Source organism: Melanostigma gelatinosum (genome assembly GCF_949748355.1).
Source record: "Melanostigma gelatinosum genome assembly, chromosome: 23".
Lineage (NCBI taxonomy): Eukaryota > Metazoa > Chordata > Actinopteri > Perciformes > Zoarcidae > Melanostigma > Melanostigma gelatinosum.
The window spans coordinates 11,061,984-11,089,163 of NC_136656.1; the positions used below are offsets into that span (position 1 = coordinate 11,061,984).

General features: G+C 45.2%; 1 protein-coding gene across 2 annotated transcripts in view; it reads right to left on the reverse strand.

Annotated features, from left to right (window-relative positions):
• Positions 1-2,368, reverse strand: part of kdm6ba (lysine (K)-specific demethylase 6B, a) — a 56,420-nt gene extending 54,052 nt beyond the window's left edge. For both annotated transcript variants that reach the window (XM_079295361.1, XM_079295363.1), the window contains exon 1: positions 2,343-2,368. The gene's annotated coding sequence lies outside the window, so the exon portion shown is untranslated. The remainder of the gene's footprint in view (positions 1-2,342) is intronic.
• Positions 2,369-27,180: the final 24,812 nt, after the last annotated feature.

Genomic DNA, 27,180 nt, shown 5'->3' on the forward strand with positions numbered 1-27,180 from the left:
CTGCTATACAAAGTTTGTAATGTCGTTTTTTCCACAAAGTTGGCTCAGCCAATTAGGTTGTTTGATGCCCAAGGCCATACAACGCATTGCAAAGATTTGGGATGAACGTCTTTGGCTACCCATAACATTCTTAACGTAGATATCTCTGTGAATGTGAGTGTAAACATGACATGCTGTGTATTTAAATGGGTTATGTGCCACACTATGTCCTTGACTTCCTAAAGTCTCCGCTGGTTGCCTTCAGGATGTCCGTTTGAATCTCATCGCGGTCCTCATGCTAAGCTAAGGTAGCCAGCTGCTGGCTGTAGCCTCATATTTACTCATGTATGAGAGAGCTATTGATTTTCTAATCTAACTCTGGTATACGTGCGTTTCCCTGAATGTCAATGTATTGCTTAAACAGTAATTGTTAATAGTTCACTTTCACTGCGGTAAAGTTAAAAGAGGTCGGCGGTTCTGAGAGGCTGTAAGATATCACATCCAAGAAAACCCAAAACCTCTTTTTAGTGGATGTCCAGTTTTGACACTCAGGAAGCCTATTTTTATTCACTTCAAACTGATGATGGAAAACACCTCATTTGCATAATTTTTAAAGTTTCCATGAAATTCACTTGACAGCTGGAAGCACATACAGCGAGATTTGAGAGAGCGGATAGTCGGGCCAGAAAAGAACTTCCATCAAACTAAACTTTTTGGACTGGGAACACAGAGTCCACATGCTGGCAGTACATTTGACCACCATGACCGGCAGAAAGCTGACAATATATAGACTAGAAGCACACTCACACACCTGCAAGCTGTGGGAGGCCAGACTGTGCACATTTCACCCTCCACCCTACTTCTTGCAACACTAAGGGAGAAATTAGCACTTATAAAATGATTCCCCCAAACATCCATCGGATGCCTTTGCTATCTACTGGCACGGATCCATCAGGTGTAGTGAGTCTGTGTGCGGTTTACTTTACAACATGTCATGGTGGTGAAGTTCTTAAAGGCCAAACTGTTACCTTTTCTGTGTCATTTGAAGTTGCCGACACACAAACGTCCCCGGGTGAAGCCGTAGAAATGTGACACACCACATGACAGAGATGTCATCAGTTCCGAGCACAAGCCGGAGTGGATCTTGTAGTGCACGATCGGCACAGATTGCCGATTAACCCAGTGACACCGAGACATTTGGATTCTACATCATGCATCCATTTGCCCTCCTCCCCCTGCAAGCAAATACCCACAGGACTCGCAAGCTTGATGCCTTCTTTTTTTTTTCTCCATCTCATCCACCCTTTTCTTCATCATGCCGTATCTCTTTCCTCACTGTTCATCTGATTCATCATCTCCTTGCCACTCCCTCCCTCCCTCCCTCCCTCCGCTTGTCTCTCTGTCCAGGACATCACTCGGTGTCAATTTAGATTTTGTGTGTGTACACTGCCTTCACTGTGGTAAGAAGACTATGGACCCAGCCTGACCTGAGCTCATGATCATTGTGTCCACACACACACACACACACACACACAACATGATCATGTCAGATGTAAATATGATAGTGTGGGAGAATGAGGAAACAGAGAGCAACATGGGATGCTAAATATTGCATCTGTCTGGTGGAGTGAAAGAGAGTGTGTGTGTGTGTGTGTGTGGCCATGTGTGACTGCCGTTGTGTATGTACTTGTATGTACCCATTTTGGCTTTCATCACAATCTGATACCTCCACCCATCTGTTCACAAAGGAGAGAGGAAGAAGAGGTGGGAGCATGCAGAGTTGGCTATCACCCTTCATATCTGCTCCTCCTCTTCCTCTTTATCGGCTATCTTTCTTTGTCCTCTACCTCTCTCCCTCTCTCTCCTCTAATCCCTCCTCCTCTCCCTCCTGCCTGTCTCTGCACTCCTCTCCTCCTCCTTTCATCTTCAGATACAGGCAGCATGGAGCTCAGCTTCCTCTAAAGACCCAGCAGGTGTGCGGTGTGTCTAATTGCAAGTAAGTGTGTGTGTGTGAGTGTAAAATGTGCTTTAAAGCCCCGCGTATAAGAGCCCCCCCCCTATGAAGTCACATCGTGCCTGTGTTTGTATCTACTGTATGTGTGTTAGCTGTGTGCGTTTCTATGTGTGTATTGGAGATATCTTGTTTCCTCAGGGGAGTCCAGGTCCATTTCCACTGTCTGCTGTAGCCAACCAACCCAGCAGTGCATCGATAATCTATTAGGGTAGAAATACACACACACACACACACACACACACACACACACACACACACACACACACACACACACACACACACACACACACACACACACACACACACACACACACACACACACACACACACACACACACGTTCCTCTTACCTGCCCCTTGCTGAGCACACTCTGGGTGTGTACTGACTGGAAGTGGGTGGGCCAGATATTGCCTGTACCTGAAAAGCAAGCATAGCGCAGATATAAGAATGATCACACACATACACACAACACTTATCAGTGGCATTGGCTACAATATATATATATATTGAAGGGAGTAGTGCAATAATTAAGTAGTCGTCAAACAGCCAGTCACTTCTACTGCATCACATTCCCGCTGTACAGACTGGCATGTTCGATGCAGCGAACATTACAGCCATAAGAGATGAACATCTCATTATAAAACCATGGGCATGATACTGTTGCAAAAAAACAGCCTCCGCTCTTTTGGGAAAGCTTTCCACAACATTTTGGAACCTGGCTACTGGGATTTAGCTCCCATTCAACCGCAAGAGCATTAGTGAGGTCAGGCATGGATATTAGGCGACCGTTTCTTTATGGCCTTCTCTTCGTAAACAGGGTCATAAAAACTTGCCTCGACACAGGGCTGTCCACAAACGTCTGGCCGTGTAGTGCATCACAGTGCTACAACTCCTTCAATGTATTTTTATATACATTAAAGTACATTAAACAAATATCAATCAACTATAAAGACAAGACAACAGCACAGCAGAAACTATGTAGATGCATTATCTGATGTAATCCACACTGTACATATGAAAACAGACACACACACACAGACTGTAAGGTGAACAGAACCCAATGAACTGACCGACCACGCAGTGATTACAGCTAGCAGACAGGACTTACACTCACTGTCATTATATCCTCAGACATCCATAGCACACGCACACGCACACACACACACACACACACACGTGGGGAAATTGTGACAGCGACGCACAAATGCACACGCAAACACACGGCCAGACAAAACACATAAACAAGATACCAGCATGATATGATGTAAGGAGGCGCAATATCAAACATCACCATAATGAAAGCTAAAGCCTGTTTATCGGCCAGTTAAGTAGGACAGGAGGCGCTAAGCCCCAAAGATGCAGAGCGTGTTTACAATAACACAGCCGTACACAGATAGTGTAACCACATTTTAAACACCCTGCTGCTGCCAAACGACGTCTATTTGTAGCCACGGAGAACGCCAGCAGGGTTTTTGTGCCATATACGGGGGGTCAAGTCCAGAGGGATAGTGTGAATGACTAACACTCACATCAGTGAGTGTTAGTAGAACATATAGAGTGAGTTAGCTCTTTGGTCTTAGTTTGATTTCATTAGGGCTGCAAATAAGGATTACTTTCAGAAGTGACAGATATGTTGATTATTTTCTCCAACCGTCAAAAATTGTCAGAAATATTTAGAAGCAACGCCACATCACAATGTCCCAGAGCCAACGTGAAAAACCCAAAGGTATTCAAATTAAAGTGAAATAAAACATATTGGCTGACAATATGTCAGCAGTTAATCACCTCTGATCGGTGAAAAATACCAGATTACTTCTACCGATACTGAATACAGGCTAGTATTACTCAACTTCAGGCTAGGTAAGACTTATTCTAATTCACTGTATTTAAAGTAAAACCTCTTCTATCTGAATGTACTAAGTTATTATGGAAGTTGATTACAGCAGGACAGCCAGCGTTCTACAGTGTACATGTCTCAGAGATATATGTGTGGCGTTTAAGCTCCGAGGACATCTTGTTTCGTTCATTTGATCACCTCATCCGCTAACTGAAATTGGTCATGCTGTTGCAAATTCAAACCTCAAAAAACCTAAAACCCAAGCAATCATTTCAGGTAAACCCTTAAGTATTCCATCATCTACCATTTTCCTCTTTGGATAATCCCTGGATTCCTGCCTTTTGGAATTCCTCCACAGATTACCGCTTAAACCACTCCAGGGCCAAGGAGAGGAGGAGCGGGGGAGGAGGGGGAGGAGGAGCATGAGGGAGTTTCGTTTTAAGAAGTTGGAAGTCTGTGAGCCTTGCTGGGCTTGCAGTTCCCCCCGCGGACATGTTTTGTGCATGTCGAGGAATGCGCTCGCTCCATCGCTCTGTTGTAACCCTCCTCTTCCCATCCCCTATCTCCTTCCTTTCCTTCTCCTCCTTTCCTTCTCCTCCTTTATGGAACAGAGGCATGAAGGTAGACACAGACAGCCGGGCTAACTCACAACAGCTCCCGTGATCTGCCTGACAACAGCCTGAGGGCCCACACATAGGCACACATACAGACACAGAGACAGGGAAAAAAGAGACCAAAGAGGGGCCCCGGGACGGAGCCTTAAGGCACTCCAACCTGGTGACACAGCAGCAGCAGCTTCCCTCCAGGCCCCCAGCTGCTAAGCCTAACTAACCACCAGTTGGAAACTGCTCCACTCCTGTTTGCTAAGTGCCTTTGTTTGGCAGAAAACAATAACTAGCCCCCCTGCTCTCTAATTTACAGGGGAGTTGGCTCATTCCTCTCAGTGGAATGTACAGTGGGAGCAGCTTGCATTTCATGACGGGGTGGAGAGCGCCGTGATGAGGGGGATGGTTATCCGGCCGGAGTGGGGCTCATTGGGGGCGGGGGGAGTGAGTTTGGCCGCTATTTTTGGATGGCATGTCATTTTAAACTCGTGGTGTGTTCCTGTTCCGTGGTCAAGGAATGAACCAGTATGCATAAATAGACTGAACCTCCAATCAAACGTTTCACCAAACCTGCTGTCAGGGCTACAGGCTTACCCAATGCACTCAGAGAAATCCTCTTTCAAACAATAAGTAATGTAAACACAGCACAAGCTAAACAATAAAAAACAGGACAAATACTGAAATCCATATCTTCAGAGGGAACAGCAAATATAAATCCCCCATAAACAGAGCACAAATGGAAGCGATTGAGCCTTTCTGAAATGCAAACAGAAGCATATGCAAACAGTCACACGATAATTCTGTCTCCAAACCACGCCCACTCCATCCACTGTCTCCTTACTCAACCTGCAGTAAATTGCAATAGCTGACAGAACGGGGAGAAAGAAAGCGATCCGAGTTCAGCTCGTCTCAGTGAGCGAGTGCTAAGCCTGAAAGGAAAGGGACTGAAAGAGGGAAAGATAGAGAACATATGGTGTACGGGGACCTTGTTTCCTTCCTCTTCACTCATCTCCTCCGTTTCCCCTCGTCTCACACACCTGGGACCATTACTCCTCATGGAATCAACACCCAACTAAAACTCGACTTTCTTTAATTAGTTCTCGCTCTCCCTCCCCCATCCATATGCTCTCATCTCTCCGTCACCATTTCTCTCTTTGTCTCTTCTCCAATCTGCTCCGTTTCTTTAGTCCCTGTCGTCGTAATGTCTCACCAACTTGGATTTTGTTTTCCTCGCAGACTTTCCTCTTTATACCCTTTCCCACTCAATTTCTCATTTAGAATGACTGTATCAGGCTTTGTATACAAAGTGAATGTGGAGCTCTCACAATTCCCATGTCCATTGCCTCTGTGTGTGCATGTGTGTGTGTGCTGTAAAGGCCTGTTAGTCTGGGTGTGGTATCGAGTCTGCGTGGGAAATAAGATTGAGGAAGTGGGACGTTTCCCACATTCTACTGCTCAATTACTCAAAGACGAAATGATGGGAGAGACCATATACTGCTGGTGGATTGATCCGTGTGTGAGAGGGCATGAGAGGGAGACGGAGCGCTAGCCATGAGAGACAACAGGTCGAGCCGCAAGTAAGTCCCAACAGCAAGACAACAATCTAAACACCGGTCTGGACAGACAGTGAGCAATCAAAACTTGTCCAATGCTCACAAGCGTCATAAACACTTGAAGCCATTCTCAAAGCCTCTCCCTCCTGCACAGCAAGACAACATCTCCTCTGCAACAAACTAGCTCACTCGGGTATTTTGCTGTTGTTTTTAACACATTTAATCTCCCAGTGAATAGAAATGATAAGTCTTTAAAGTGCATGCAATATCTATCTCCTTGTTTTCGCTGTAGCCTTTTTGCAATTGTATTCAATTCTGACGTGAGCCCCACAGTAGTTATGGAAATGGTATCTGGTTTGTAGTACTGTACGGTTGCCTGGGTGATGTTTGCGTTAAAATAAACAACTCAAACATGACGTGGACACCTAAGACTGCCACCACATCCACCGAGTGAAAGGCATGTCTGAGAGCAGCTACTGACTTGGCTGTCTGCGCTGGCTTTGATGTCTGCAACTCTGACCACAAAAGGGACAAGTCATTACGTGTGGTTGTGTGTGTGTGTGTGCGCGTGTGACATAAACAGGGCATGGAGGAAATTAGTGCTCATTTAAATCACAGTGACCTCAAGCCTGTAATCCCACATCAAAGTTGTCCACTTGCTATGTACTGCATGTGGTACATTTTTCTTTAAATTAGAATTGTTTTTTTCAATAACACAAAAATAAAGTGTCAAAGAAATTGCACATTTAAATTGGAAATGTATAGAAATTCAGGTAGTAAATATAAACTGGAGACAAGAGTGGCCTTGTGATTGATGTGTCCTAATAAGGCCACAGCTCACTTGGGTTCATGACAGCCATTATTATGAGTTATAGGGGTCTTAATGAGAGCTGTGGCAGCGTCTTTATTCATGGCCCACGTCTTGAGTGAAAAAAATGCAGACACAAATGAATAGACACAAAGGGAAAAGCAATGACATGGCGTGTGAATGACCAGACTTTCCATCACACTTACAGGTCGACAGATGTTGAGTAAGTCACGGCGGAAAGCAAAGGAAATGTTACAGTACAGGAACTGAGTCTGTCTGAAGAGCAGATTGAATGTGCAACTTTGCACAAAGTAAATTAGACAAATGCAAAACTATGTTCTCAAAAGAAAACCAATATGAGGTCAAACTGAAAATCTTCAGGGAAATGTGAAAGCCGAATATGCGGTTTCGTCAGTTTTATCAGTGCATCAGGAGATGTTGTGTTGCTATATGAAAGTGCAGCGGGTGATGTTTTTGTTGTACTAATTAGAGGACGGAATGCAATGAAGATCAGTGGGTGGAAACGACCAAATGACGCAGAAGCACTAAATCAGACCGAGAAGGGAAAATCCCACAACTGTCTTCAATATGCAGGAGCATGTGTTGCATATTGGTTCTCGTTTAGTGTGTGAGAGTGTGCGCGTGTGTTTCCTCCAGTGTGCATTTGCAAACTCCACCTCCCTCTGCCTGGCCTGGTTGCTAAGAAACCTGCTTTTGGCACGTGCCTGCCTGACTGTCTGGCCTGACCTTTGACCCCACAGACCTAATGACCTCAGCAGTGGTCTGGCCATTCATCTTACTGACCACACACACACAGTTCTGTGTGTGTGTGTGTGTGTGTGTGTGTGTGAGTAAGCACTTCGTAGGCTACGTTCATCAGACTGCAGACAAATCAGATGCGTTTCTCGAATCAGATCTTTAAGACAGACTGTCAGCGTCAGCACTGTTATTTGCAAGTGATCCTTTTGGATTTATGTGTCCGAACATCAGCAGCTTATGTGCATAAGGTTGCTTTGGTAACTACGTAGCTACGCTAGGCTCTCCAACACAGAAGCAGTCGCCCTTAAACTCCGACACTGTATCCAGTTCTCTTTATGCATCCATGGTCGCACCAGGCACACTCGGAGATGGAGGAGGCTGATATACATTGTGATGGGGAAGCAGCAGAAATTGAAAGGAGAGTAAAAAAGTTTTTAAAAAGTAAAAAACTAAAAAAATGCTTCGTGTCTGCCCACGGACTGTTGCTCTCCTCCATGTTGTCCTCCACAGCACTCTGCTAGCAGCAGCATGGATTCTGCTCAGTACCTCCACACTTAGAAATCTGATGTGAGCGGCCAGACTGTAGAAATCCAATTGGAATCACATTTCAATCCACCTCCAAATGTGGTTTGTATCCGATTTGCAAAATTCTCATTCCAAGAGGATTTTAGCTTTTTTTAAATAAATTTGGATACAGCCTGAATATGACAAAATTGGAACAAAGGAAGTTAGGATTTTTTATTTTTATTGTCAGATACAATTTTACACATACACGAAATTTGACTTCTGCATTTGACCCATCCCTGGATATAGGGAGCAGTGGGCTGCCAGGGGGTTCAGTGTATTGCTCAGGTACACTTCGACACGTCCCAGTCGGGGATCAAACCGTTGACCTTCCGGTTCCCAGACGAAAATGAGTATGTGTCCGCGCGCGCGTGTGTGTGTATAATACGTTTTTTCTGGAGTAGTTCCTACACCAGTATCAGAGATGCCTCTGATACAGCCTAAAATGCTGCATCAGGTATCGGCGAGTCTGTGAGTGTATGCAGTGATCTGATATCACCGTATCATATCATTTAATAATTTAATTACGATACACAGGAACAACATGTGTCACTCGCTACCTGACCGGTATTTCACAGCAGCAGTGTAGTTAACGCTCTCTTGCACACATAATTCTACATTGTGAACAACGAATCCGTGAGAAATTGGCAGAGGAACGCTAGTTAGCGTTAGCTGTTAGCAGTCGGTGGTCAGCAGTCCCGCTGAGCTAAATAATGGATTCAGTCGACTTACATTATGATGAATTCAGGCAACATTCAGTAAAAATGAGTATTTGGCGAAGGTAAATTCTAACATTATCGTGATGTGTTCCATTGTAATGATGTAAAATGTTGTTTTTGCAGAGAAACTTGGAGATGTTTTCGATACCAAAGAGGAGCAGTATCTATGAAGAGGCAAATGCTTTTTTGTATTTCAAAAGTTTAACTGCTGGAACCTCTGTGTGTGTGTGTGTGCTGGAGGCTTCAGGATTTCAGCATATTGGACCATGATTGGCTTGTAAACTTAGTTGTGATGGCACTGAATCCTACTTTTACCTCTACGTGTCAAACTGATTGAGTTGAAAAAATGCACAACTACAGGTAAGAGTTTCTCTGCAAGCATGTTGAGCTGCACTGTGTTAAACTGTGGACACAAATCTGCAAACTGAGCTTCGGATGCTGCTTGGAAACACAACCAAGGACGCCATGTAACACAAAACAAGCTGCAGGCATCGGGGCAGTGGCCCACAGGAGTTTGCCACACATACAAATATGTCGATATCCATGAATGCAGAGGCACAGAAAAGGTAGAATTCTGGAGAACTCAGAGAACCAACATTATCCCCCCCTTGCAAATATCGCCCTGCAAACACAGTGTCAGATAGCTGTGTGTGTGTATGTGTGTGTGTGTGTGTGTGTGTGTTGGATGTCATTCTGTCTTGTTAGCAGCAGACACAGGCTAGCTGGGGAAGCGTCACGCCTTTTATTTATTCATCAACCTTCTGGGAACAGGCAATGAGAGTCAATGTCAATACATTATTGCGCACACACACGCACACACACAAACTTACGCACACACCTTCAGTCAACCTATAGAATGAGCACATATACAGTTACTTTTCTAGGATACCTCTGCCAACACATACTGTAATGGCCTGCGTTAAAATATCACAGCACACACACACACACACGTGTTCAGAGACTGGGCTATGAATCTAAGCACAGAAAGCACACAGAACCTATTAAACTCTGCCGGATATGCAACACACACAGCCAATTAAAAACTCCAGTTTAGCTGAGTCAGCACGGCAAAACAGAAAATACTTGAGGGTTAGACAAAACAACGAGCCCGGTACCCTCGGAGACAAACTGTACAGCACACACACATAAAACACGTACAGTATTCTGACATACTGTATGCCCACAAGTACAAGTACGTGCGTAAAGTTACAGAAACACCCAGCGACAAAGAAAAGCCACAAACACAAGAGAACACACTCATATAACATGCAAACGACACAGGAACAACACCCACACCAGTTTGGGGAACACAAGCATGTGCATGTGCTACTTCGCATCTGGCTCCTCTTAGACCAAGACACAAAAGAAGTAGTATGTGTAGAGATACTAGAGAATGTGGCATTGTGTGTGTTCGCATGTGTGTGTGTGTTTGTCATTTGGTCAGTGCTTTGATAGCTGGCGGATGAGGAGGAGGGCTCACCATGAGGCGAGACAAGAGAGAGAGAGAGAGAGAAAAAGAGAGAGAGCGAGAGACAGCGAGAGGGGCCAGCCGCTGTCAGATACACAAACCACATGCAGCTGTTCAGTGTCTGCCAGGCACGCACGCACACACACGCGCACACACACGCACGCGCACACACATACACACACACACACACACACACACACGCACACGCACAAAGAGACGAACGTAGGTCTTAGTTGCTCGGCCAGCGAACATGTATGTGAGACTTGTTCACCACCATGTGCATCTATCTCAGTGGGAATCCTCAGTTGTCTGTGCGAGTGTGTTTTTGGCCCGTAGTGAGTCATGTAGCGCGTTGCGGGTCTAACTGTGGGGTAAAAATAGCCCTCCGTGTCAAACATGGTTACAGAGTGATGATGAAACAACTGGCTCTACCAGCTGCACACACACACACACACACATTGTGGTGGATGCATACAGCTCCGTTAAGTCATTGTCTCAACTCATTGCACGAACACTGTTACTTGGCTGTGCCCGCTCTTGTCTCGGTGGTGTGTAGGGGCGTCAGTATGTCTAATCTTACTTGCCCCCACTGTATCTGCAGGACACTCCTGTGCTAGTCTCACCAGATCACAGAGAGAGAGAGTGAGAGGGAGGGAGATGAAGGGAGGGGGGCTGACCTGACTGTTTGATGTTAAAGTTTGGAGCCGACCAAGAGAAAACTTCAAACACTGCAAAGAATTGGAAAGATTACCTCCCCTCTACACGCACACACTTCTTTCTCCAGTAGTGCACGCACGCACGCACGTACGCACACACGCACGCACGTGCACACACACACACACACACACACACACACACACAAAGTATCAGTCCACAACAGGTCAGCATGCCCTCTAATGGAAAAAGAAAAAAGACAGATAGAAAGGGAACATCTGCCGTGTCGTCAATCTCTCTTTTGACTGTAAAGTAACTTCGAAACTGATCCCAAGTCAGAGCGGTGACATGAAGCGTAAGTCAGTGAGAGCTGTCGGAGAGACAATGTCTGAATCGTGTAACATGATGCGCTCCATTAGCCTCAACAGAATCTAAATGAAGCCTTTAATACAGAACCACATCACTCAATTCAATTCACTGTGATTTTGTGGGTCTATGTGTTAATGTGTTGAGTGCTGATCAGCAGGCATCGTAGTGCCGTGTATGAGTTTAGTGTGGTTGGTGTTTAGAGTGCTACACTATGCAGCCTCTACAGGGAAACATAGAATATGTAACAGAGTCATCTGAGCTCGTTAGTATGCTATGTTGTATTCTGACGGCAGTTAAAGAAATGAGATCACGCTTTCCTCTATTGTTGAGCTGGTAACACAATATGTGGACAATTCAGACATACAACCTTTCCACGCTAGTATTTTGCAGACTAATCAGATAGTGTGTCTTCATTAAAATAAATGTTTGTGACTCTGCTATTGGTTGTAAAACCACACAATCAGGTGGTTAAAGGGAGATTTTGGTCCTGGTAACATTAAAACTGGTGCTCACACAGTATATTCTTAATCAGACAAGGAAAGAAACACAGTTGGATGATCAGACTTTTCTTATAACTTTCTTTTTTTCTCTGTTCTGGCAATTATTTAAATAAATAGTCCAACAGCACGAGGAATACAAGCAGTCAGACTATCGTAAAGGCTTTATACAAAGTCCCAGGTTATCGACACTAATTAAGTCAAAATGCAGGAAACAGACATTAAATATACAGAATAGTTTTCCTGTGATATGAGGTGTCATTACTGTTATTACCCACCTTTAAACTTTCACCGCCAAAATGATTGCTATAATCTGGCTCAAGTGTCAACTAGTTGACACCAGTACTTTGGTGAGGGGAACAAGTATACCAGATACAAATGATGGCAGACACTGTGAAAACAGGACGTACGGTTTGCTGAAAGGCTGTTAAAGCCTGTTTCAGGGTTAATTGGGTGGGTGAAGGTTAGAAGGGGTTCATGAGGTTGGGAGGTGAGGGCGATGGGCGGGGGTCTACATTCTGAAGGACCCATTAGTTCACAATAAGGATGCTCAAATGTGTGCTTTGTGACTGAAGGACCAAGATTTACTCTTCCTTCTAGTAGGACACACACTGCGGTTGTTGAGAGGGGCTACATGTGATGATCAGTGAAATGGGGACGACAGCACACATACTTCAACAGTCCCACATACATGTGAAAAGTAGAAAATCAGCTGGATGTTAGAACCCTGCTTACATTCTTCTCTCTCAACACCTGGTCCATTGCTGTGTGAGGTATGCATGCTTGGACTGTTGATTTTAATTGAATGTGGCAGGTGCAGCCCTCGGCCCAATTCAGAAACCGTCTAGGAGAATTGATTTGGAGTAGAGAGTTTCTATCCTTTCATGGTCCATGGGACGCTAGCACGATGTACAGCATGTACTATAGATACATGACACGGTCATACATGTAATATATGTAGCAACAGATCACTCTTTTGGAACATTTTACTGAGTAACTCATGTCCTGTCAAATAAAATCAAGCATGATGCCGAGTATACAACTGAAACCGTAAAAACATAGCGGCATCAGAGGTAAACACGACTCTTATGTAAAGATCCAAGAGTTATAAACATGTGTAGCCTGAGTAGAGCGGAGAGGGTCAATCCTAAAAAGAAGACTCTGAGACTGAAGAAGTATTTAAATATAGAAAATATCATTCTTGATGAGTCGAAAAGAATTAAGTAGGGCTGTCCAAGACCAAAGAAATTCTGAGTTGACTAAGATCAAAACAACCGATAAGTCAACTAATAGACAGAGTTTACCGCCTTAGAATTAAGGTAGACGTGTGAGATAGCTGTGGGAATGTGTGCGCTCGTACATACGATGAGTTTCACACCCCGGCTTGTGTGTGGGCGCACTGTTCTTTCATGTGAGGTGTGAAGTTTGTGGTTCAGAGTCATTTCGAGACATGACAAACAGACTGTTCATTGGAAAGATATGGGAAGAAAATAGAAAATAGAAACAGAGAATTAATTAAAAAAAGTTTGGTGTTGAAGAGAAGGAGGGAGAGAAAGTCAAATGTGTGCAAATAAATAAAAGTTGTATATGAGCCATGTGACATGAAGGGAGAGTGACAGAGAGAAAGAGGGAAAGAAACCAGAGTTGTTAGCAGCAGCACGGTGGGTGGTTGTGGAGGATGGAGCACACACCACACACCCTTAGTGAGTGATGCATGCTAGCCGGTCGGAGCCCGGTGGCTAGAGCTAGCCTTTATTGGTTATGCAGCTGGTTTGATGTGGAGCCCACACACAGCGACAGGATGACAGCCACACTGTAACACACACACACACCACAGAGAGAGAGAGGGGGGGGGGGGGGGGGGTGTATGTGTTGGCGTGGGAAGGGGGTGTGTTGAGTTGCTGCTATACGTGTGTGTCGGTACCGGAAAATTGAGATGGTACATCTGTGTGTGGAGGCTTGAAGAGAGACTGACTGTGTGTGAATGTAAAGTGGGCTGCAAGTTGTGTGGAAGAGTGTGTGGAAGTGTGCGTGGAAGTGTGCGTGGAAGTGTGCGTTGCTGGATGGCTGATACCTGTACACCTGTGTGTGTGTGTGTGTGTGTGTGTGTGTGTATGTGTGTGTAGGGAGGGTAACGTTTGCCTATGAGTCTATATGTGTGCAGATGTAAGAAACAATGTCTGTGTGTGTGTGTGTGTGTGTGTGTGTGTGTGTGAAATGATTTGAGAGATTAGAAGCAGTGCAGACGGAGTGAGAATGTAAGAAAAACAAGAGCAAGAGATGAAAGACGTGACATGGCTTTGTAGAGTACAACACAAGGAAAAGAAAGAAAGAAAGAAAGTGTATACAGAGAAAAGAGGTGTGATAGTGTTGAAAAAAAAGAAATGAATGACTGACCCCTAATGAGTGAGATGAAAAAGAAAGAGTAGAGAAAGAAGGAGGGGAAGGATGGAGAGAGTAACGGAGAGCGTGGAGTGTCTGGCCGTGTCCCAGCTTTGTCTTTGGTCTCAGGGGAGGGAGGCTGGCAGAGGCAGGCAGGCTGGCTGCTCTGGCTCAGAGCCAGGCCACACACTGTGCCACGCTGCCCAGGAAAAGCCTCGGTCTGAGGGGGACAGGGGGTGGGGGGTGGGGTGGGGGTTTGGGGGAGAGACCCAAAGTCCGCCCCCCCCCCCCCCTCCCCGAGGCACTTCAACAGACCCCGGGGGACCCATTGTGCCCACTGCTCAACCACTTGACACACCTGGTCCCCTCAGCCTAGTGCAGACTCGTCTACCTCGGCACGGTGCTCTGGCTGTGGGGTAACAAACCACGTCTGCGGTCTAACCTGAGCCGGAGTGGCCGGAGACGATTACACAGACTCAGGAGTAAATACTGGGACTGACAGGAACTTTGCTTCTGCCATCGGATCTACAGAATATCACGATTGAAAGCTTTGGATTATGGGTGATTACTGGCTACCAAGAAGGGCAATGTCCAGGAAATGTTGTAAACAAACACAGTTGTGTTTCATGCCCCAACTTTTCCTGTTGCCATGCGAGTGATGAACATGAACACACTGCTTCACGGTGCCACGAGTACAAGGGCTTATTTTCATTATACATTTAACTACATATTCTTTTTCCAACTCATGGTTTAATCTGTAAAATGTCAGAAAGGAGTAAAACAAAAAAAAGAGCTCCAGGTGTATTCAAATGACTTCTTTTATCTGACCAACAGCTGAAAACAAAAAGGATTATTCAATTTACAGTCACATGAAAGAGAGGAGGGCTAGCATGTGCAGGTGTGTGTATTACAGCTTATCCCTGCTAAATAAATAAGCTGTTCTGTGATCATGGGTGTGCACTAATTGGATATTTTACTGCTTTCGACTCTGACCAACCCAGTTGTGAACACCTCCTGCGTCTAAGAATTATGCTGCTCAACCGGTCAACAAGTCAAACCACCTCAAGGCAAGGCAGGAAACTGGGCCAAGTTTTCCAAACTACACTATTATTTAAAAAAAAGGGAAAGGCAAAAGCCTCTGAATCAAAGCCAGGAAATATTCTGACTGCTATCCGTTCAGCAGCTGCCTCGAAAGATCAGACTTCAGTTGAAAGTGACTCGAGAGAAGAAAGCAACTGCAGCATTCAGCCCAGAGCTGCTCACTAATGAACACGGCTTCTCCATCACGTGCTGTGACTGATTAAAACCCAGTGAAACCTCCGTCATATCGCTCTCTCTCTGTCTTCAGATTACAGCTATACACCGCTCCACCTTCTCTTTCCTGTCTTTCTAATCCCAGGGACGTTTACAATCCTTCCAAGAACAGACAAACAATAGTTTCCTCCACTCAAACCAGGCTGACAAGATTTATTATTTGGTTTGAACACATGTAATAGTACACAACAACACTAAAACCACATGTTTCCAAAACTGAAAACATGCCAGTAACTTAATTATGAATCTCTCCACTTCCATACTCCAGCTCATGCATCTGTGTTGCGTGCATGTGCCGTGTGGACATTGGTGTGTGTTAGAGCAGAGAGCAGCCCGAGGGCACAGAGCTCACTAAACTCCATTTTCCAGCTGCCCGGACAAGCCAATCAGCCTCGAACCTCAGAGCCTGTTTCTGGAGGGAGAGGACGTTTGCCACAGCGCCGCCGCATTGGGATTACATCACTGATAAAGGGAAGACAATATGCCTTTCCGATGTGTGCTTGTTGGTATATAAATATATTTTGGCACAGGGTGGAGACTGTGTGTGAGAGTGTGTGTGTGTATTCACCCATATCCAGTGTCTACAAAAATGACCTCTGTGTTGAATGTACAATTACTGAAGCTCAAGTTACGAGCAGCCCTTCCTCTCGCTGTCATTCACTGTTGAGCTATAAGGTTACCGCTGGCTCCAGACAGTGAGGCGAATACTCCTCCTCCCTCTCACCTGACCGGAGGAAAGAAGGGAGGCAGGGAGAGCGGGACCGGCTAAGAAGATGAGGGAGCAGCAGAGACAGGAAGGGGCAGGAGAAAGACTAATGGGGAGGGAGGGGTGGAGTAGTCGACGCACACAGACAGGCAGAGATGTATAGAGAGGAAGAAAGAGACATCAGGCATTGTTCTGTCCACCGGTGAGATTGCCAAGAGGAGAATGGACAGGAGATACGCACACGCACACGCACACACACACACACACACACACACACACACACACACACACACACACACACACACACACACACACACACACACACACACACACACACACACAGAGAGAGACATGAGATCTCAGGCAGCCACAGCAGTCAATAGACGGAAACCTAAGATGGCGGAAGATGGGGGGCCCATGATGACCCCTCCCTGCTTGTCGTCCCCCCCCCCCCTCTTATGCTAGGGGCCCCATCAGGGTCATTCACACACACAAACACAAGATGACACACACACACACACCCCCACCCCCTTGACCTTCCCCCAAACGAGCCCCTTATTGATGAGGTCACTGGCCGAGAGGTCAAATCGCAGTGACGGAGAGAGAGAGAGATGGACAGAAGGAGAAGTGGCGTATTGGGAGACAAAACGAGAGAAGAAACTGCAAAAGCTGGTTCTATGAACCATCTAGTCAATTTTACACACAACATTTGTTATCACACAGAAAGCATCGGCTTAAAAGTGCACATACTGGCTTTCTAGATGGAAAGTAAACAACCTGGTCTTTCAAATACAGAGCCGTGTTGAACAGAAGCTGACAAACACCTGCTGCTTCTTACTGGATTTCTCAGGCACCTTAACAACGCTTTAACTGATTCAGAACTACAACGCCCACTTCCTTTAACTAGAATTTAGTGTCGTTTGTGTGTCTTTTGGCCCAGTGTCTCCATCAACATGTCACGTATTTCAGTGTGACATGCGAGTGATTACAAGAAGCAGCAGAGGAAACTTCGGGCGGATGAGCTGCCCGCCTGCCTGCCTGGCACACGCACACACGTTCGGAGCGATTCGGTGCCACTGGTCAAGCCTGCATTAGCAGTTTATCTGAATTGGTCGGCTCATCTAACTGGGATAGAACAGGGGTCAGACACTGCAAGGTGTCAATACATGTCTAACTTTTAAAAGACATTTAATTTAGAGAGAGAGAGAGAGAGTACTGTGAGTGTGGAAGAGAGTTTGAGCAAAGAGGCTAAAGTGAAACTTAACTCAATTTGGTAATGATGTACTGTAGTTCTGTGTAGTTCTTTTCAGTGTGTGTGTAAGAATACTACAAATGAGACAACCTGTGACAGTCATCCACGTCCAGTGCTTTCAGTGGAGAAGAATAGGCAGATGTTTCTTTTCCATATATAAAAGCTCCAGAACAGCGAAGGATGATTTGTTTTCCTCAAAAGTCCAACTGAGTTTCCTTCTGTTTGCGTCGTGTTTTGATCAAATGTGGTCGGCTGTGGGAATAAGGTGTATTGTTGACTTTGGTACTTACGGTCCTATTTCAACAACTCAGACATATTGACTTTGTTTGTTGTCTCATTCGTGTGCAGTTAAACCCAAAGCAAAATAGAATACATAGAGAGAGTGCAGGTGATGGATAGAAAAGTAATCTTGCCTTCTCCTTCCTTTATCTCCCTCTAGCTCCCTCTCTTCCCTCTTCAAAGACAGCATCATCTTAAACTGCATAATCATCTCCTCTCTCTCTCTCTCTCTCTCTCCTCTCATCTTTCTCCTCTCCCCCTCCTCCCGCCGCCTTTCTCTCAGCGTCTCTGACATCAAACTTGTACTTCTTCATCACTCCTCTCTCTGTGGAGGGGCAGTCAGCAGTGATCAGAGGGATGATAAACTGGCACTATGCTGCATGGAAACAACACACAAACAGTGGAGGTGGAAAGAAGTGCAGAGTGGTGAGGGGGAACTTTTCTGTGTAAACAGTCACAGTGTGTTCTGTTAATCACCATGACACCTGCTCGACACTCACACTCAGTCCATCACTGCCTCCATCTGAATCTGTCTCACAGTCACCATCTATCACAGGCATTTCAATACAGACAGAGCTGCTTAAATGCACCCAGCAGTGCTCTGAAGAGCATCAAACACACGAGCTTTCATTTGAACGCTATTCTCTGTTTCTTGCTCAGTTCTTTCTTCTTCTCCGCTGTCTCTCTTTGTTTTCTGTCTGAGACGGAGTGTACGGCGAGCAGAAAGAGAGAAGGAAAAATAAAAAAAGAGGAAAAAGGGGGAAAGAGACTGGGTTTTCGCCACTCCGATGCTTTTCGGCACTTCTACTTCTAAGCCGAGTGTGTGTGTGTGTGTGTGTGTAAATATGCGTGTTTCTGTTACTTCTATTTTTAAACCACTACACAGAGGCAGACTGCTTGATTCTCTTCCAATGTGTCCCAAAGTGGAATGTTTACCATTGTTAGAGGTGGACAACATCTGTGTTTGTGTGCACACACCTACGTTTCCTCAAGCGTGCCCTAAATGCTCTCATTCCTGGTGCTTTTTGATTTGTGTTTCCATTTGAAGTGCAACCTGTTATGTTAGTGCCATTTCAATACTTTGTGCACAGACGAAACACACACACACATTACCAATAAGAGGACCATAGTGATAACCCAAATGAAACCAGTGGGAGAGCATAGAGCCAGCTGGGGCTCTTGCGTTTGATCTCATCTTTACACACAAACACACACACACACACACACAAATGATAATGCCTGTAATTGCTTTGCTTTCACATGTGAGTGAGTGCCTCCCTCTCCCTCCCTCTCTCCCTTTTCTCCCTCCATCTCGCATTCTGAATAACTGATTGTGGGGATTATTATGAATGAATGATGGAGGGGGCGATGGGACGGCCATGGTGTGTGTGTGTTATGTCATCTGAAAGGCAGTCTTGCTCTATTAGCAGAGTTTGATTCATAAGTAAGAAGCCTCACTTCAGTGATTCCCCTGGCTACCATTGGCCCAATAGATCCATTACACACACACACACACACACACACAGTAGAAAAAAAGGCAAGGAATGACAGCGGAAGGAGAAAAAATGTACCCGTGAGAGAGAAAGCTGAACAAAGAGAGGATGAGAGCCAGGAAACAGGAAGTGTGCAAGGAGGAAATGAGAAGAGGAAGGAAACAGGAGGGGGAGAGACAGAAAAATGTGTAGAAAGAGCGGATGCTTTGTTTCTGCTTCTGTCCACTTGTGGGCTGACGCACAATATTCCTGCCTTTCCAAAAACGAACAAAAAAGGTCATTGTTTGTGCTGCTGCTGCCTCTTTGACTCTCACTGATTAGAGCATAACTCAGGACGACTCTCAGATCTCCTTATTCATAGAGCTCGACCGGGATATTAAACTCCACTTGCACAGCCTGGAGACCAACATGCACAAATCAAACGCTCCACAACTGAAGCCAGACAGTCGATAACTCAGCCAGCAACTTTGTCGTCATGAATAATTGATGATGACTCTTTGTGACTGACGCTAACCCACAATCTTATGAGTGGATGCAAATGCAATAGCTCAGCCCACTCCCTTTGCCGATGAGTGTCATTAAGACACATAATGGCACTGGAGTCAAACAAAGTGATGATGAATAAAGTCAGACAGATCCGACCCAGGCTGCAGTCATTTGGTTTTATGTTCAATAGGTGGGAAATTAAACAGCGAGAGACTCGTGTCAGAGGCATCAAGAGAAGTCATTTTTGATGGCTTTAACATCTGAATCAAATATACGGCACTCTCCTATCCTTAAACCCGTAGCTCATGAAAGGAAAATCATTATTTAGTACTTTAGTACAGTAAAGCTGTTGTCCAGGTCGCATGGAGGTACAGTAAAAACCTGAGAAAGCAACAAAGACCATTATCTTCACCGTGGCTGTACAAGAGTCAGCATGGCAACCGCTGCAGCACATACAGCCATGCATTATGGGACTCATCAGCATGAGTTGAGACGTTGACATCACATTACTTGAGACTAGCCATCATGTTCTGTATCCACTTACACTTCTTGGGGACTCGCAATTAACAAATATGGATTTTACAGCATGATCTATTATTTTGAATATTTCACATTGTGTTTTGTGTGTATTTATTTGTATCCTATGTGATTACTTCTCATTGTAATACAACTTACCCTGTTTTTTACATTACATTATTGTTTACTACATTAACAAAACTTTGAATCAGCATTTGTGTCCAGCAGTTTACAGATATATGGTGTTCAGAGAATAGTGGGAATGACCCAGCAGCTGGGTTTGGGGTACTGAGAGGGTGGAGAGGGGGGGGGGGGGGGGGGGGGGTTCAGCCCTACGTGACGCAAGGCATGTACTCAATGCTACCTGGCTCGCATTCAAACACACCCCACTTCAGCTGGAGAGCCCCAAGTCCCTGGAGAGTTCCCCGACATGAACCCAAAGGCCCTAAACACATTCTAGCCCTTCACGCTCTGCAAAGACCAGGAAGACACAAACACTGAGAGGTAAAGACAGCACGAGTGCACATGAGAGCACAAGCACACAAAGAAATAACTAAGCATGAACGAGAACACACAAAGGCAACGATACCCCCAACACAAACAAAAGCCCAGACACACGCACAAACACACAATAAGATAAACAAACAAGCCGCAAACATGCAAACTTCCATGCATGCAGGCCAACACACACACACACACACACACACACGCCACTTTGTGTGCAGGGCTTCTTTAGATATGGCCCCAGCCCCACACAACGAGCTGCATAAAATATTCAGTGAATTTTTCAACATGTGCTCTTTCCCCTTTCGCACGTGTAGAAGGGAAAAAAAGATGTCGGGGGAGAGCGATGGGGAGACAGGAAGGAGGGGGAGAAGGAGTCAATGAGGGCAAAGGCAGAGTGAGCAGCAAGAGAGAACGGACGAGCAAGCCAGAGACTGACTGGGGGATGCAGAGAGAGAGAGAGAGAGAGATGAGGGAGAGAGAGAGAGATGAGGGAGAGAGAGAGATGAGAGAGAGAAGAGGGAGAGCGAGATGAGAGAGAGAAGAGGGAGAGAGAGAGATGAGGGAGAGAGAGAGATGAGGGAGAGAGAGAGAGAGAGATGAGAGAGAGAGATGAGAGAGATGAGGGAGAGAGAGAGAGATGAGGGAGAGAGAGAGAGAGATGAGGGAGAGAGAGAGAGATGAGGGAGAGAGAGAGATGAGAGAGAGAAGAGGGAGAGAGAGCGAGATGAGAGAGATGAGGGAGAGAGAGCGAGATGAGAGAGATGAGGGAGAGAGAGAGATGAGGAGAGAGAGATGAGGGAGAGAGAGAGAGAGAGATGAGGGGGAGGGAGAGAGAGAGAGAGAGAGAGAGATGAGGGAGAGAGAGAGAGATGATGGAGAGAGAGAGATGAGAGAGACAAGAGGGAGAGAGAGCGAGAGATGATAGATATGAGAGAGAGAGATAGAGCGAGAGAAGAGGGATTAAAAACCCCAGCTGCCTCTGTTCCAAGCTACTCCCCTTAGCAACAGCCCTGGCCCAGCCTGCCTCCCATTGGCCAGCTGACAGCATGCATCACAATCCCATGCATGGCTCCACAGCCAATCAGGGGTTTCCTTGCAACTGTGCATTTTGGATTTCATTTTCACCATGGCAACACAACCCTGCTCGTGGCCCTGGGATGTGGCCTGTGCAGTGTGTACACACACACACGCTACTGTATATACAGTACAAAGTTTATCAACCCTTGATGAGCTCAGGCCAAAGCATTTCCTCTGGAAGCACATGAGATATAAACAAAACTCACATGGTAGAATGTTTAAGTCCCAAAGTGACACAGAGAGTGAAGAACACGAGAGCTGGAAAAAGAGTTCATCCTGCACAGATGACCCAGGAAATGCGTTGATCAGTGCCCACCGACTAATGTGGGGAAGAAACACACGGTCACACTCTAGACGTCTCCCTCTGTCAGTCTGCATCCTCACATTAAAGTAAACCATCCTCTTAGTCCCGCCTCACGTTCACTCTCAAGGTTGGAAGCGTCTATCTGAGTTCACACATGTACAGTTACTCTGTAGATGTTCTGGCAATTACTATGTTGGTGTCATGTTTGAAAAGTGGTTTTTCTGTAAAAAGCTGTTCTGGCAGTTTGCCTTCCCAGCGTTTTTCTTTTATATCACTCATTTTTCATTGCTACCATTATTGAAACACCAAGAAATTGAAGACAATATAACCTTTTGCAGATGATTTTTCTTGTTTAACCAATAAGCTGCCCATTAACCCACATCCCTATATGACTTTTAAGTAGGTGGGAATTGAACGGAGGCCCACACCGCTGTCATATTTGAGACAATATTTTGGTTTTGATTTCTAAATCGTCAGTCAGTTTTGCTCTCAATTGTGTTCGAAATTCGTAATTTTTTTAGGAGGGTGGATTTACACCTCCATCTTATTGCCCTACTTTTGATTTTCCCAGAATTAAACATAGGTATGACTGGGTTGTGATCAGTTACATGTCTGGGCAATAATTCTATTGAGTGTCCCAAAGGCAGCAAACCAGAGGATATAAGAACGTAATCTGTTCCAGAGACAGTTTTATGTCTTGTTGACAAGACGGTATCGTCTTTAGCAGATGGATTATGCACCCTCTAAAAAAACAGTTGTGTTTAAGTGTGTTATAAAGAGATTTAAGGCTTTGGACGCAGATTCTTGAGAGCTTGATAGAGCTGAATACGATTTATTGAGGTTATAGTTTCATATCTGAACAAACATATTGGTAGTCACTTAACTGAGGTAATTGAGGGGAAATGAATATGAATATAGTTGGGTCATACAGGCTAATGACTGCAACTATTTTGCCCTGAATGGAGGTTCAGCAAAAAGCTAGACGTCCTTCATTTTCAGAGCCAATATTTTCAAGAAATACATAAATGTTATGTCTCATTTATATCATAACTCCTTTCGTACAAGTACCATAAACTGTTGCCACAACGGGGTTATAAAAACATTGAATTAGGTTTGAGTTGAATGTCTGAAACAGCTCATTATCGATCTTCTTTCTGCTTAACAAATAGAAAACCTTTGAACGCTTGTAGGGAGACTTTGGTCCTGGCATTAAATAATACAAAAGTGAAATTTTTCCAATTTATCTGTGTTGCTAATATTCCCCTGGATCTGTTGCTGTGAGTTAGTTGTGGAGTTCTGAATTAACCCGCTCCGATTCAACCCCTAACGTCTGTGAGGGCCACCAAGCACTGAACACCAGCAGCACCAACACATTAGAGTGCAGGTGAGTCTCCCTCTCCCCTCTCAAACAAAGACACGTTAGCTCCCTTACAGTCAAGATGGCGGCGAAGATGACAAAAATGTGAATTTACTCATCTCGTATCGTGCTGAACTTTAGTGGATCATTACATATCGGGTTTGGAATTAACCTGCAGATGCTGCAGTCCAAACGTCAGTTTTTGAGCCACAACAAAGGCCAAAATGTGGCCTTCAGCAGACTAAGTAAGGCTTATTCATAGCCTCGAGAAGTGGGGCGTCAGCAGTCAACTAAGGTATACAAAACATGTGTTTTATTAGAAGTTGTGTATCGCCACAATCACAAGAGGTCCTTGAGCATACAGTCATTAATGAGCACAGAAAATATGAGACAGAGATAAGCCATGGATGGACAATGATGCTAATTGATAATTGTATTTCCCTGTTCTGTTGCTGGACACTGCCAACTAATTACATGCAAGCTTAAAGTTTAAAGCTTCTCTACTTAACAATTAGATTAACAGATTAACAATCTGTAAACAGCAGAGCTACAAAGAGACACACACACAGTGAGTACTGAAGGGACTACCGAAGATAAATGGGTGGATGAAAACTAAAATAATTCAACAGCTTGAACTCCAGGTCAAGTAATACCAAGTTGCACGATGAACACACATTTTCTGTCCAAATATTCAGCATAACTGGTAGTCTTAGTACATTTTGATGTGTAAGTGTAGATAATCTTTCTTGTGCTTGTACAGTATGTCCCCGTTCTTATGAATATGAGCCGTCATAATCAGAGCTCATTATTAGCTGAAGGGCTACAGCAGTCGACATAGGAGGTGTCTGCTCAGCCCACTATAATCCACAACACACTAATAACTGTTCAAGGGATTTCTGTGTCACTGGAGAAACTAGATTTGTGGGAGGAATCTTTAACTTCATACATTTCAAACACGCATGCAGGCAGGCAGGCAGACACAGACAAGGCAGCTAGCTGTGTCCTCTTTGTTCTCTCAGTGAGATTTATAAAAGGGTGTGAGAGAGGGAGGGAGAGTATACTATCAACCGATATGAAGACAAGAAGAGAGAGATCGAGGGGGGCAGAAAGACAAAGACAGAGAGAAGTACTGAGAGATGTAGAGACAGGCCAGCTCCTCCACACTAAGCAGGAGGAGAGGCAATGAATCGCTGCTCCTCTACAAACAGACACATGATGAATAGGTCTGCTGCATAACCCCACAGCGTGGACGTGGTTTTTCAGAGTGTGTGTGTGTGTAACTACAGGAGCGATCCTTCTGGGCCATTGTGGCAATGACCAAACCAGAGGTTGATATCCAGTATCACCTTCTCCTCCCACAAAAACAAAACACAGCCAACAGCTCCAAAAACAGCGTTCGGGGGTCAGCTGTCACACTGACAGCAGGTAATTAAAAGCAATAGCAGAGCCTCCCATTGGGTTTGACCATAGGCGATGTATGTATCCCACCAACAGCAATTAGTCAACCAATTACCTCGGGGCCTACTTATAACAGCGGCCTATAGGAAGGCTTTGGGAGGGACAATAATGGGCTGTGTTTATCCAAGTGATCAATGATTAGCATGATCAGTGGGAAAAGGTCAGCACCTCACATGAAAGGCTGGCTGCGTAATTGACATTTCTTCTTTGCTGCGGTTAATTGGTACAACAGCAGCAAAGTGCTGCTTTTCTATTAACGGTTTGTAAAAGTAGATATTAGGACGCCCCGTTGGGCGTAATGAATGTGAAGACCGACATGCCCTACATTCCTTAAGACTGAAGTCACATTTTTTGTGGTTTAATGTTTCTGAAATGTGAACAATGAAGCTGTGTATTTTTATTATTGTTCCCCACTGTATTCACTTAAACACTGCTGATGGAGCGGTCATGGTCTTGGGCCTTTATGTTATCGCTATAATATATACGATACATGTGACTGGTGGAGCTTTATTGGCACACGCGTGTGATGGTAACGACATAGCATTAGTTGGAAACTCTATGTACTTTATTTTGACTGATTCAATTAAACCCTAAAGGGGTCCTTCAAAGGCTGTGCGTATGCATGCTGCAGCTCTCGGAGGCAGAAGCTCCTCTAATCGAGTTAGCTGTGATAACAAAGATGGCAGCTGGCTTTCCAGGAATATACTCTCCTACTGAGCATGCACCGCCTGCAAGTGGATTTCACACATACATGCACACACAGATAAGCGTGCACATGCAAATGCACCGGTGTGACCTATCTTTCTGTTTCCTGGGGTTTTAAAAATGCATGTGTGGTGCTGTGGGTCTTTGGACAGTAAATGCAAAAGGCTTGTACACATACTGAGACGAGCTTATTAACACATCCATCTGTACGCTCATACGTCTTGTTGCACTCTAACTCACTCACACATTACACATGTGTTTACATGTGTCGCTCTTTCTGTATACAGATGTGTGTGTGTGTGTGTTGTTTATCTACCCGCAGCTAGGTAGGTCAGTAGGTGAATGAGTCTGGTCAACTGTGCATGCACTAACTTTAAAGCCCTCTTAGCCACATAATGGCCCTGACCTGTCTGACCTGTGCCAAACGGAGGAGTTGTGCTCATCAGTTATGAATATGTTTGTATTGGTGCCACATCATTTTAGATACAGTGCTCAGAACAGCTTGGAACAGCTGATACCTGATGTCTGACTTCTAGGTCTCATGATCTCAGGTATTTTTTTTTTTTTACAGTCGGCAAAAAAAACTAATAAAATGAAGCAAGCCTACAGAGGGATTGGAGATCACATTAACAGCAGTTGCTCCGGCAGAATGAACGGAATGAAACCACTTTTTTTCTCACTATGCCTTTTTAAAATAGTGGGGAGTGAGTTCGACGAACACAGTCAGGTATCTGTAATGCTCTATATCGCCCCCTATTTGTCCTCCTTGTGACAAAAATCATGATGGTGCATCACTAGTATATTTCTGTTCAGATAATATGTGAAAGGGGAACAAAAGGACCGTGACAACACTTCAGCAAGGTGAATGCACAGCCTTCACTCCATGTGCAAAGTAAGAGCAGGTCAAAATGAAAGGCTTCCAGCTCCAGATTCACATCTGTCTATAGGATCCCTCACTTCTTGCTCCTGTCCCTCACTTCTTTCCTCCTCTGCAGCCTCCCTCTCTCCTCTCTCCCTTTGCTGGCCTCTCACACACAAAGGCAGGGGGAGGCAGAGGTGGAGGAGGAGGAGGGAGGGGGGTAGAAGGCACAAAGGGCTGGGAGCTGTGGGCTTGCCCTGGGGGAGAGGGAGGGTGAGAGGGTGGATGGGGTGGGGGTAACAAGGGGTCAAAGGGGGGGGGGGTGTAGAAGGCTGGGGGTAGGGGAGAAACCTGAGAGTCAGAAAGCCAGAACAGGAGCTGGGGTAGAAAGAGGGGACCAATGGTAGGAAGGGAGGGGTCCAAGGGTGAGAGAGCACAACATAAGACAGCCTATAGCAGCAGATTTGTTTTGTTACCAATTTGAGGGGGGGGAATGGGGTCGGCAGGGGATTTATTCAAGAAAAGGATTTAGTTTGGGAAATGCACATCCACTATCTACCAGAGCCTGTGTAAGCGTTTCAGCCACATCTCTTTTGTTCGGCAGATAGTGTTCACGTCTGGTGCTCAGTTTCTTACAGAGAGCAGCAGCAACAACTGCA